This window comes from Grammomys surdaster, unplaced genomic scaffold (genome assembly GCF_004785775.1).
Source record: "Grammomys surdaster isolate TR1022 unplaced genomic scaffold, NIH_TR_1.0 202, whole genome shotgun sequence".
Taxonomy (NCBI): Eukaryota; Metazoa; Chordata; class Mammalia; order Rodentia; family Muridae; genus Grammomys; species Grammomys surdaster.
In genome coordinates, this window is record NW_021604647.1 from 147765 (window position 1) to 159683 (window position 11919).

At 43.7% G+C, this 11919-nt stretch overlaps 1 protein-coding gene and 1 pseudogene across 3 annotated transcripts in view; both read right to left on the reverse strand.

Annotated features, from left to right (window-relative positions):
* The window catches only part of Med15 (mediator complex subunit 15), a 76159-nt gene that overhangs the window by 54485 nt on the left and 9755 nt on the right, over positions 1-11919 (reverse strand). The window lies entirely within an intron of this gene.
* On the reverse strand, positions 6001-7113 carry LOC114623781 (annotated as a pseudogene).

The following is an 11919-nucleotide window of genomic DNA, read 5'->3' on the forward strand; positions in this document are numbered from 1 at the left end:
ATCCTCAACAGTGGACAGTCGACCACTCCAGCACAAAGGACCCTCCCATGTGCTAACAAGGACTAGTCTTTCTTCCAAGTTTTCCCTGATCCTCTTTTCCATGCCCTGTTCTTAGGGTCCTAGCCATCACCCAAGGACCGATTCATAGCTCTCAGTTAGGACTCTTTGACTCCACTTCATTACCATCCTCCATCCCAGGCAATGCCAGACTCTTTCCTTGGCCTACCTTCCTTTACACTGCTGAAGGGAAAGAATACCCGCTCCTCTGGTCTACTACAGATGCCTAAGATAGAAAGATTTCTTTCTCCCTTGGATGTCAGAAATCACCATTCTGAGATCAAAAAAAAAAAAAAACAAAAAAAAAAAAAAAAAAACAAACAAAAAACAGGAGGCTCCCCCCACCCTTTTTTTATGTGTGTGTGTGTGTGTGTGTGTGTGTGTGTTCTTTGTTTTGCTTTGTTTTGTTGGTAGTGGTAGCGTTTTTCAGACATGGTCTCTCTATGCAATTCTGACTATCATGGAGCTTACTGTGTAGACCCGACTGGCCTTGAACTCAAAGACCCCCCCCCTCCCGCTCTCCTTTTGAGCGCTGGGATTCCTTGGCTCTGTTTGTTGTTGTTATTTGTTTGTTTGTTTTGATTTTGAGATAGGGTTCATGAAGCCCAGGCTGGCTTTGAACACACTAAATAGCTGAGGATGATCTTGAATTTCTGATCCTCCCTCCACTTGCCAAGTGCTAGGAATTTCTGCCCAGACCTATTATGTAAGTGGTCTGTTGGCAAATCACTACCTGTGTATACTGTATGATCACCTACCTAGGATAGAAGCCTACAGTTTTCATGTGAGACTCCTCACTCTGAATGTTTAAAACCCAAACCACTAGTAATAATCCTGAGGAGACAAGCGAGGAAGAAGTGTCCAGTATTAGGACAACAGATACTTTGTAGACTTGTTACGAGAGAACTATTCAACACGTTCACCATCATTTATACCATTATCTCTAAGAGACAAGGAAAGGTGTGGCTGAGGCTTCATGCATTCAGAGCATCTGCCTGCCGCTCCTAGCTCCCTCTTCACAGTGTTTAACAGTCCCACGGGGACCGCGTGGACTTACTCTTTGGAAAAGCCCTTAATATCTATCTTTATCACACTTATAGGCTCTAGAAGGTAGGTCCCAGGGAAAAAAATGGCAGAGAACATGAAGCTAGTTAACTATGCTGAGATACAAGTAAAAAGGCATGGGAAGAATTAACAACAAATACCCAGAAAACCCCCTAACTGCCCAAAGGCAAAAACAACTATCAAGTGCAGTATGCTTCTGTGCTCAGTGCATTGTTTGTACAGGCATAAAATATGAACATTCATTACTGATTTACTCAGTCAAACACTGGGAGCAGCAGCAGAGATAAGAGAATCTACAGCTACAGAGTAAGTCTGTATATCATTCACACAACTCATAAGGAAGCAGCATGTGCAAGCTACTAAGAACAGAGACGAATGCCAAGAAGACACAGCAAGAGTCAAAGGTAGTTGCTATCTTTGAGAAGAGTCCCTGAGTAAAGGGCCAATGACTTTTGCATTCACATACATTTTAAATTTCAAGGGGCTGGGGAGATGGCTCCATTGTAAAGTACTGGCTTCATGAGCACAAGACCCTGAGTCTGGACACTGGTGCTGTAGGCAGTCAGTTGCAGCAGCACTCAACTGTAACCTAAGTGCTGAAGTACACAAGTACACAAGAGAGGCAGATTCGGGGCCTTGCTGGCCTCCAGGCAGTGAGACATTCTGTCTAAAGAAATAAAGCAGAGAGCTGTGACAGAAGAAGACACCTGATACTGACTTGTAGCCTGTTATGGTTGTATATGCTGAGCCCAGGGAGTGGCACTATTAGAATGTGTGGCCTTGTTGGAATAGGTGTGTCACTGTGGGTGTGGGCTTTAAGACCCTCATCCTAGCTGCCTGGAAGTCAGTATTCTGGTATCAGCCTCCAGATGAAGATGTAGAACTCTCAGCTCGTCCTGCACCATGCCTGCCTGAATGCCGCCATGTTCTCACCTTGATGATGATGAACTGGACCTCTGAACCTGTAAGCCAGCCCCAATTAAATGTTGTCCTTATAAGAGTTGCCTTGGTCATGGTGTCTGTTCACAGCAGTAAAACCCTAACTAAGACAAAAGGTGGTACCAGGAGTAGAGTATTTCTGTGATAGGCCTGACCATGATTTTGTTTGAAAGAATGCGGATTTTGGGACTTTGGATTTAGAAAGCAGTTGAATGCTTTATATGAGGCTTAATGGTTATACGAATAGGGAAGACTTTGTTACTGAGAATGATTTGAATTGTGCAGATCTGGCCCAAGAGATTTCAGTGGAGAATTTCAATATGTGGCCTAGAGACTGTTTTGTAGTATTTTGGTGAAGAATGAGAATACTTTTTACCCTAGTCTGAAGAGTCTGCTTGAGGCTAAGGTGAACAAAACCTTAAATTCAGGCTTGGTGGACCACACCTTTAATCTCAGGGCTTAGGAGACAGGCATGCAGATCTCTGAGTTCAAAGTCAGTCTAAGAAGAAAGTTCCAGGACAGCCAAGCTGAGGCAGTGAAGGAGTTGGAAAACAGAAAGCTGGTGATAATGTAATAGAACACGGGGTTCATGTTTCATTTCCTGCAAGCAGCAGGACGGAGTGTGTCTCTGGCTTTACAGTCAAGAGGAGAAGGAGACTACTGGGACAATTAAGAAGCAACCAGCGTCACTGAGCTGAAATCTTCTGGAAAGTGTTTTCTTAGAGCACAAAGGAGCTGTGTTCCAGAGACAGCCAACCTCGTGTTGCAGCTGGATTTGGTAATGTGTAAGAGTCACCCAGGTGGTCCTGGTTTTGAAGGCATGAAGGAGTTATGAAAAGCAGCTGAGGCTTGGCACTGTGAGAGGCCATGGAAGGCCATTGGTGAAGGGCAGCATCAATTGTAGTTGACGGCCCAGGACTGAAAGGGTCATGCAAAGGAGCTGAGGTTTGGCACCACGAAGAGAGCATATGAAAGGCTATTGGTGAAACCTAGTTGCAGCAGAAGACCCCAGCATATTGGAGATGCCAGTACCATGGGATGATCACCAAGAACAGCAGTGGCAGTAGAGAGGATCAACCTGAGCTCAGAGTGCTACAGAGGGCAGAGCTGGAGAAGTGATGCCTTTGGAGGAGCCCAGAAGGTCATGTGTAGATCCCAGATATTGGAACAAGAAGCTGTAACACTGAAGTTGCCTTGGAGACTGAAAGATGTTAAGAGATGCCAGAACCATGGGCTATCTGCTGAGGAAAGCTGCTAACAGCAAGTGGAAACAGCCCAGGAAAAGAAATTTGTTGCCGTCAACATAGATGAACATTTTAACATTGCTGAGACTGTTACAGACTATGGGAATTTTTGAAGTTGGACTAAATGTATTTTGCACGATGCTGTTTGGGTATCGACCCCATAGACCCATATGTTTGAACAAACCTATGGGCCAGGGAGTGGAATGCTACGCCTTGTAAATGTTCAGTCCAGGGAGTGGCACTATTAGAAGGTGTGGCCCTGTTGGAGTAGGTTTGTCACTGTGGGTGAGGGCTTTAATACCCTAGTCCTAGCTGCCTGGAAGGCAGTATTCTGCAGCAGCCCTCAGATGAAGATGTCAAACTCTCAGCTCCTTCTCTACCATACTTGTCTGGATGGTGTCATGTTTCCACCTTGACAATAATGGACTGAATGTCTGAACCTGCAAGTCAGCCCCAATTAACTGTTGTCCTTATAAGAGTTGCCTTGGTCACGGTATCTGTTCACAACAGTAAAACCCTAAGACACGGCCTTTACACCTACACAAATATGTGCGCACACACACACACACACACACACACACACACACACAAATATTTTCTGAGACAGTGTCTTGCTATGTAGCCCTGGGTAGGTTGGAACTATGTCCACTATGTTGACCACATTGGGCTCAAACTCAGAAATCTGCCTTATGCCTCTGCCTCCCAAGTGCTGGGATTTAAGATGTGTACTACCATGCCTATTCTAATAAATTTACTTATTTACTTTTTTGGTTTTTTGAGAGAGCCTTACCATATAGCCTTGGCTGTCCTGCAACTCACCTGATGACCAGGCTGGCTTCAAAGTTATAGAGATCTGCCTGACTTTGCCTCCTCAGTGCTGGGACTAAAGATATATATCTTCAAGTCAAGACACAAAAATTTTTAGCCATTAAAAATTAAATTGCCACCGGGCAGTGGTGGTGCATGCCTTTAATCCCAGCACTTGGGAGTCAGAGGCAGGCGGATTTCTGAGTTCGAGGCCAGCCTGGTCTACAGAGTGAGTTCCAGGACAGCCAGGGCTATACAGAGAAACTGTCTCAAAAAACCAAAATAAATAAATAAATAAATAAAATAAATTGCCTGCTGTAATGGTCTGAATAAAAATGGCCCCCATAGGCCCCTATGCTTGAATGCTTGGTCATCAGAAAATGGCACTATTTGGGAAGGACTAGAAGGTGTGATCTTGTTGGAGGAAGTATGTCACTGGGGGTGAGCTTTGGGGTTTCAAAATCTCAAACCATGCCCAGTGTCTTCTCTCTTCCTGATGCCTAAGGATCCAGATGTAGACCTCTGAGCTACTTCCCGAGCAACATCTCTGCCTGTGTACCATCATGCTCCCATGATGATAACGTACAAAACCTCTGAAAGTGTAAGCCAGTCCCAAGTAAATGATGTCCTTTACAAGAGATGCTATGCTATGGTCATGGTTTATCTTCATAGCAATAAAGCAAAAACTAAGACACCCGCTCACCTAAACTCTCCAGAAAGTTGTACCTCCACAACTTTCACTCTGAGCAGCACCACAGCAATTAGGGAAAAACGAGTGTCTGACATAACAGCCAGAAGAGCAGGCTTTTTAGGGAACCAGGAAGATTCTGGACGATCCCTTTTGAGAAGTGTTTGTATGATGTGAAAGCTCCAGCAATGTTTAGTATTAGAAACACTAGAAAACAGTAGTCACAAGCACTCAAGAAGCCAAGATTGCATTTGATGACTTCAAAGGCCATATGTCTGAAGTGAACCTTGCTGATCTACATTTCAACACAGTTGCATTTAGAAAATTCAAGCTAATTACTGAGGATGTCCAGGGCAAAACTGTCTATGTTCCTCAGCATGGATCTTACCCAGGACAAAATGTGTTCTACGATTTAAAAAGGGCAGCCATGATTGAAGCTCATGTTGCTGTAAAGAGAACAGATGGTTATTTGTCCATCTCTTCTATGCTGGCTTTACTACCAAAAAAAAATGTGTTAATAACCAGGTAGGTAAGACCTTCCATGCTCAGACCCACAGGTCTACCAGAGCTAGGAGAACACAGAAATCATGGCCTGAACGGTACAGACACATGACTTGAAACAGTGATAAGCTGAATCCCAAACTTGGGAAAGACAGAAAAGGCTTGTCAGTCTTTATCCTCTCTAAAAGCAAATGGTGAAGCAGTGAAAGTTTGATTTGGACACAGCTCCACTGCTGCAGGGGAAGCTCTGCAGAGCTGCTGGTGTACAGACACATGGGGCTGGAGCTGAATGAGCTGACAGGGAAAACTACCAGTCTTAGAATCTGTTTAAAATCCAGATTTTTAATGATGACAAATAAAGTTATTTGTGTGTTTGGGGGGCGGGGAATACCAAATAATGAAAACCAAATGTGGGGCTCATTCTTATCACCTCGGTCCTCTGACTAGTAGCTGATTTCCAAGAGTTTTAAGCCAGTCTGCTCCACAAATTGAGTTCCAGGTCCACCTGGACTACAGACTGAGATACTGTCATTAATAATAATGAACCAGCAGGGTATGATGGCTCACAACTGTAATACAAGGCAGCTAAAGCAGGAAGATCAAGCAAGTTTGCGACCAGCCAGGGTTACAGAATGAGACCTTGTCTCAAAAAGTGGAGTGGGATGCTGGCCTAGCCTGTATATGATGTTAGACTTTTTTTTTTTCAATATATAAGTCTTTTATTGCCCAAATTGTACTTGAGATCAGGATCTTGTTTCTGGAGCTAGGAATCTGAGGCCTCACTCGTCAGCCTGCTGCACGGTTCCCTTCTCAGACACATAGATGCCACCCAAAAACTTTCTTTTTTTTTTTCCCCAATGTATGGCATGCTTTTTTTTTTTTTAAATTTTTTCTCAAATCATAATTAATTCACACAGGGGTATAAACACAGAAAGGCAGGACGTGGGGAAGGGAATGACACTGGAGTGTGGGTGGTCAGGGGGAATACAGATATCTTCAGAACCGGGTATTGGCTGGGTGAAGGTTCAGGGGAAAAGTCACTATGACTCTGCCTATGACTCACTTGTCCCCATCTAAGCTGGTATTATCTGCCAAGGCTACCTATTTACAAGGTCCATGACCACTCAGGCTTATAAATTTCCACAGAAGCTGCCCGTTGACATTAGCTTATAGCCATCTGCTTCAATGTTCTTCCACTGAGACCCAAGACTTGGTGTTAGTATACATGCATGACAGGCCCACTGCTGATTTTAGGCCTATGGCTGATTTTAGGCCTACAGTGTGTCCAAAAACTTTCTGATATCTTTGTTTTTAACTGTTGTAGCTTGCTGAATCAGAGCCGCTGAATTTGAAACAAGTTCAATATCATTTCCTTCAAGGATTAATTCATCCTTCTGGGCTTGGGAGACAGAACAAGCAACACCTGTCCTCATCTGAACCCTGCGGATGTATTTTTCACCCAAGAAATTTCGGATTTCAACCAAAGACCCTTTCTCCTGAATAAGGACGTTGATGGGGAAGTGAGCGTACACAGACCTCATCTTGTAACGGAAGCCAGTGTAACACCCTTGATCATGTTCTGAACATGACTGCAGATGGTTCTGATAGTGGCCTGTTCCTTTCTGTTACCCCACTATTTGTCAACCTGGAGCCTTTTCTTTTTCTTTCCAAGAAGACTCAGCTCTATGTTGATGTGATTGAAGTCCCTCCGCAGAGTTCCCTGGGACCCTTCGCAATGATTGTGGGCCCCTTCAGAGTGATGTAGACATTTTCTGGAATATCGACAGTCTGATTGCTGAGAATGGTCTTCATTCTCACAGTAGATGGGGCAAAAAAAGCGATGTTACATTTTAAACATCGCATTCAGGAGGTAGAGGCTAACAGACTTCAAAGTTCTAGGTCTATCTGGGCAGCAATAGTGAGAACTTGTTTCAAAAAAGGAGTGTGGTGGTTTGAATATGCTTGGCCCAGGGAGTGGTACTATTAGAAGGTGTGGCCTTGTTGGAGGAAGTGTGTCACTGTGGGGATGGGCAATGAGACATCCTGGCTGCCTGAAAACTAGTCTTCTGCTAGCAGCCTTCAGATGAAGATGTAGAACTCTCAGCTCCTCCTCACCATGCCTGCTTGGATACTGCCATGCTTCCCACCATGATAATGGACTGAAGCTCTGAATCTATAAGCCAGGCCCAATTAAATGTTGTTCTTATATGAGTTGCCTTGGTCATGGTGTCTGTTCACAGCAATGGAAATCCTAAGACAGGGAGTAGGGGGTAGGATCTACAGAGATGGTTCTATGGCACTTGCTGCTCTTATAGAGGACCCATGTTCTGATGCCCTCTCTGACTACTCTAAGTGCCAGATGTGTTATCTGGTACACATACATACACATAGACAAAACACTCATATACATAATATAATTATTTTTAAAAAGAAAAAATGCACATAATGTAGCACAGAAACAGAAAACTCCTGGGGCTGGAGAGATGGCACAGGGGTTAAGACTTTGTACTATTCTTTCAGAAGAGTTCAATTCCCAGCACCTGTGTTCAGTGGCTTGCAACTACCTGCAACTACAGCTCAGATCTGACACTCTCTTCTGGCCTGCACCAGAACGTACAACATCCTAAAACACAATTTAAAATAAATCTTAAAAAAAAAAAAACTTCTTTAAGGTTTAAAGCTAGTTCAAAAACTTGGAAATCAGCTTGCTCATGGTGAGTATAAGCTAGATGTCTTTCTGTTCTTAAGAAGAATGTATGTCACAGAGAGTTACTCAGTGAACATCAGCCACTGGGGAGGACAATCTGATTCATTTTTCTTTATGCTGCTCAAGATAGAATCCAGGGTTGTGCATGCTAGGCAAGCTTGTTGTTCTCTGCTGATTCACATTTCTAACCCTTCCTATGTCAGCTAAAAGATATGAAGCTTCTCTTCTATCAACAAACCATGCGTTTCTCAAGTCACAAAGCTGAAGTTGGTAAGGACTTGAAGGTAGGCAAGGCCAAAATTTCCAAATAGCTGAAAAACACCTTCTGGCTGCAGCTCCAACGTGTCACTTCACCCCAGTGGAGGTCTGTCTGTCCTTCCCACACAGGACTGGCTCTCATCTAATCTTCTGACCTCCTTAGGCTCTTTAGAGCAGCAGTGTCCCACATCACTGTTCACTTCCTGATGACACAGCCACCAATCCACTGTCTCAGTATCTAGATGGTTTCACCTTAGAAGAAGGAAATTGTGAGACATCAATTGTTTGGCCACCAAAGTGAACACCTTGGTCTAGACTTCACAGGCAGCTGAGGCACATCTGCCAAACTATACTACAGCTTTTTCCTTTTATTAGCAAACGTGCAATTTTCAAACATTAGCAGACTCCCTGACTTTAGATTCATTCATTCATTCATTCATTCATTCATTCATTCATTCATGTATATGTGCACATGTGTATAGGTATACATCTATACACACAGAGGTCAGAAAGAGTGTTCAGCTCTTCAGAGCTGGAGTTACAGGTGTGTTTGTAAAATACTCAGCTTGCTGCATGGGTGCTGGGAATGAAACATCAGTAAGCACTCCCAACAACTGAGGTATCTCTCCAGCACCAGGTTTACAAAAATCATATATTTCAGAATTTAACTATTCATCTACATACAGGAATGGACATTTTGGGCTTGAAGAGAGCAGACTTGCACATTTTCTCTTTGCATTTCTCTCAGCTGCTCAACTGAACTCTCCTTCTGCCTCCAGGAATGCCAGTGATTGAAATCAACGAGGGTTAGTCTGAAGAAGAGCCTGTCTGTCGCCTTCAAACTCTGAGCTCCCTCAAATGACATGAGCCTCAGCTATTTTCAACCTGTGGGTTTAACCTCAAAAGAACTACGAAAATGGGAGTGGTTGTGTAGGACTTTAGTTCCAACACTCGAAGGCAGGCATGCCTCTGTGAGTTCATGGTCTACACAGTAATTCCAGGACAGTCAGAGATACATAGTGAGGTACAACCTCAAACAAAAACAAACAAAAAAGAATCAAGATCTGGAAAGACCTTTTGATCCTTGACCTGATGTTAGCCTGGGGCTCCCGCATGTCTCAACTGTCATCAAGTAAAACCACACAGCACTCTGCCTACATGATTTTGTAGTGCTGGGATAGGGAGCCCTATCTTTAGAGATCAGTGCTCACAGCTAAAATTACACGGCATCTTGGGTGTAAGATAAAATAGTCCAGAAGGGAATAGAAAATGCACGTAAAAGAACACTGGCCATACATTGTTACCTCCCAAAGGAAATAGGAAAAAAAAATCCTATTATCTCTATTTCTAGAAATGTTCAATAATCAATAGAAGAACTCTCCCCCAAAAGAGCATTAAATGATGTTTTTCTTAAGCAGGTGGGAGGGCTATGCATGGTCTGTGTCCTTTATGAATGGAAGCTGTGGGCACACAGGGACCAGCCAGAACCAACTGAGGCAGAGAAAACAGCCTCAGGGAAGAAGAAAAAACTACTGCTCAGAACTGGACTCAGAAAAGTATGTGTGTACGCATCTACCAACAAAACAGACATCTAGTTACATTGCAAGCTACGGGTCTAGGGGAAATGTTTCCTTCCGTCAATAATGACCACAACTGGGCAAAGAGATTACAGAAACACTTTCCTGTTTTCAATCCCTTGTAATGTTATCTGGTAGGGAATGAAGTGCTACACCCAAAATCCTGGATATACTGACCAAAACAGGAGAAAGAGGCAGGGCTGAGGCTGCTGCCACAGAGTTACTTCTTTGAGGCCACGGGCTAAAACTCTGCATCCCCTCATCCCACAGTCCTTCTCTGGAAAAATAAGCAGAGGCGATTCATTGAGAACAGAGATGAGTCTTTGAGGCACTATATGTAGTAGGTAACTGAGAGATGATTAAGCCTTGGCCCTACTTCCTTCTCTTCTGGTCTCTAAATTAGGTATTTGTTTTACTTACCAAACTACCTTAAGTGATCCATCCCTCTTTGGTCATAACAGTCTATTTTTTTAAAATGAAAAACAAAATCTTACTGTGCATGTGTATATGGGGGGAGGGAAGGGGGAGGGAGATCGGGAGACAGAGACAGAAAAAGAGAAATGTGGGAAGTATGGAGGTTAGATAGAGGGTAACTTGGTAGACTTTATTCTTCTTTTCTCTTTTATTTGAGTCCCAAGGATCAAACAGCTAAGTGCCTGAACCATTCACCTTGCTTTTTAAAAACTATAGTGTCTAATTGTACAGCAGGCCCATTCTAAGCCCCTTTCAGAAGAGTGCTTTTCCAGGCTGCTGTTGGGACACTTCTCCTTGAAAGTACTGGTACTGACACCTGTAACCCAGATCATCTTGCACCCATCTCTCAGAATCAGTACAGCTCAAGGCTTTCTCTGCAGGGGTGGATAGTTGACTTCTGCTGTAGTGGGTTGGTCTGGTGTGGCTGGCTATATGTTCAAATGCTAAATTCTGTATCCCAAGATCTGGTTGCTCCAAGATGAGGAAATCCTCACACATATCAGCTTTTGTTGTGTACACTTTGTCCCCCAAGTTATCTCTGATTGCTTAATACTTACAGCCTGGGTTGGACAGAAGAGAAGGGGCAGAGTGAAGTTCCCAGGCTTGGGGTCTCAGGCAGGGACAAGGAGGAGGAGAGAGGACACAGGGGAAGAAAGAAGAAGCCACCATGGGGTAGGTGGATTGTGAGCATGTGGCCATGAAGGCCAGGCTGTTGGAGTAGGAGGAGCCCAGGTGGAACATGGCAAATGATATCTCCAAATTATTGACACGTAAGTAGATAAAATAGCACAGAGGGCTGTATCAGCCCAACTCTGGTGCTTAAAGGTTTACTATAAATATAAAGGTTTAGTGTCTTTTATTTGGGAACTAAATGATCAAAGGTGGGGTAGAAACCCCCAAATAATATTTACGATAACACTGTGCCTCCTTCTTTCCTGTGTGCTCATATACACAACCACACTCACACATGCACGTGTACACACAGTCAACAAAGCCAAACCCTCCTTCACAGGATTCTTCCTGAAACCATCCTGTCTAGTCCTACTGTCACTGTCCCTAAAAGGGTCTCAGATTTAAAGGACTGCTTACTATAAAGGTAGATGCTTTGAAAACACCAGTTGCAAATGTCAAGCTAGTGCAACTTCCTGACACTGTTGTGAGGACGTAAACTGCTACCACAGGAGATAGTGCTACAGGCCACACCCTAATCCAGCCCAGAAAGTAGTCACTACATCCACCTTGGAATAGGCTTGCAGTACCCACACAGCAGCTTACAACCACAGTAACTCCAGTTCTGGGGAACCTGGTTCCTTCTTCTGGCTTCCATGGGTACTGCACACACATGGTGCACATACATACACGAAGACAAAACCATCATACACATAAAAACAAAGCTGAGTGGTGGTGGTGTACTCCTTTCCCAGCACAGGGAGGCAGAGACAGGCAATTCTGAGTTCAAGGCCAGTCTGGTCTACAGAGTGACCAGGGTACAGAGAAAAACCCTGTCTGGAAAAAACAAAATAAAAAAATTTTAAATAGGAAATAAAAAAGAAAGAAAGAAAGAAAGAAAGAAAGAAAGAAAGAAAGAAAGAAAGAAAGAAA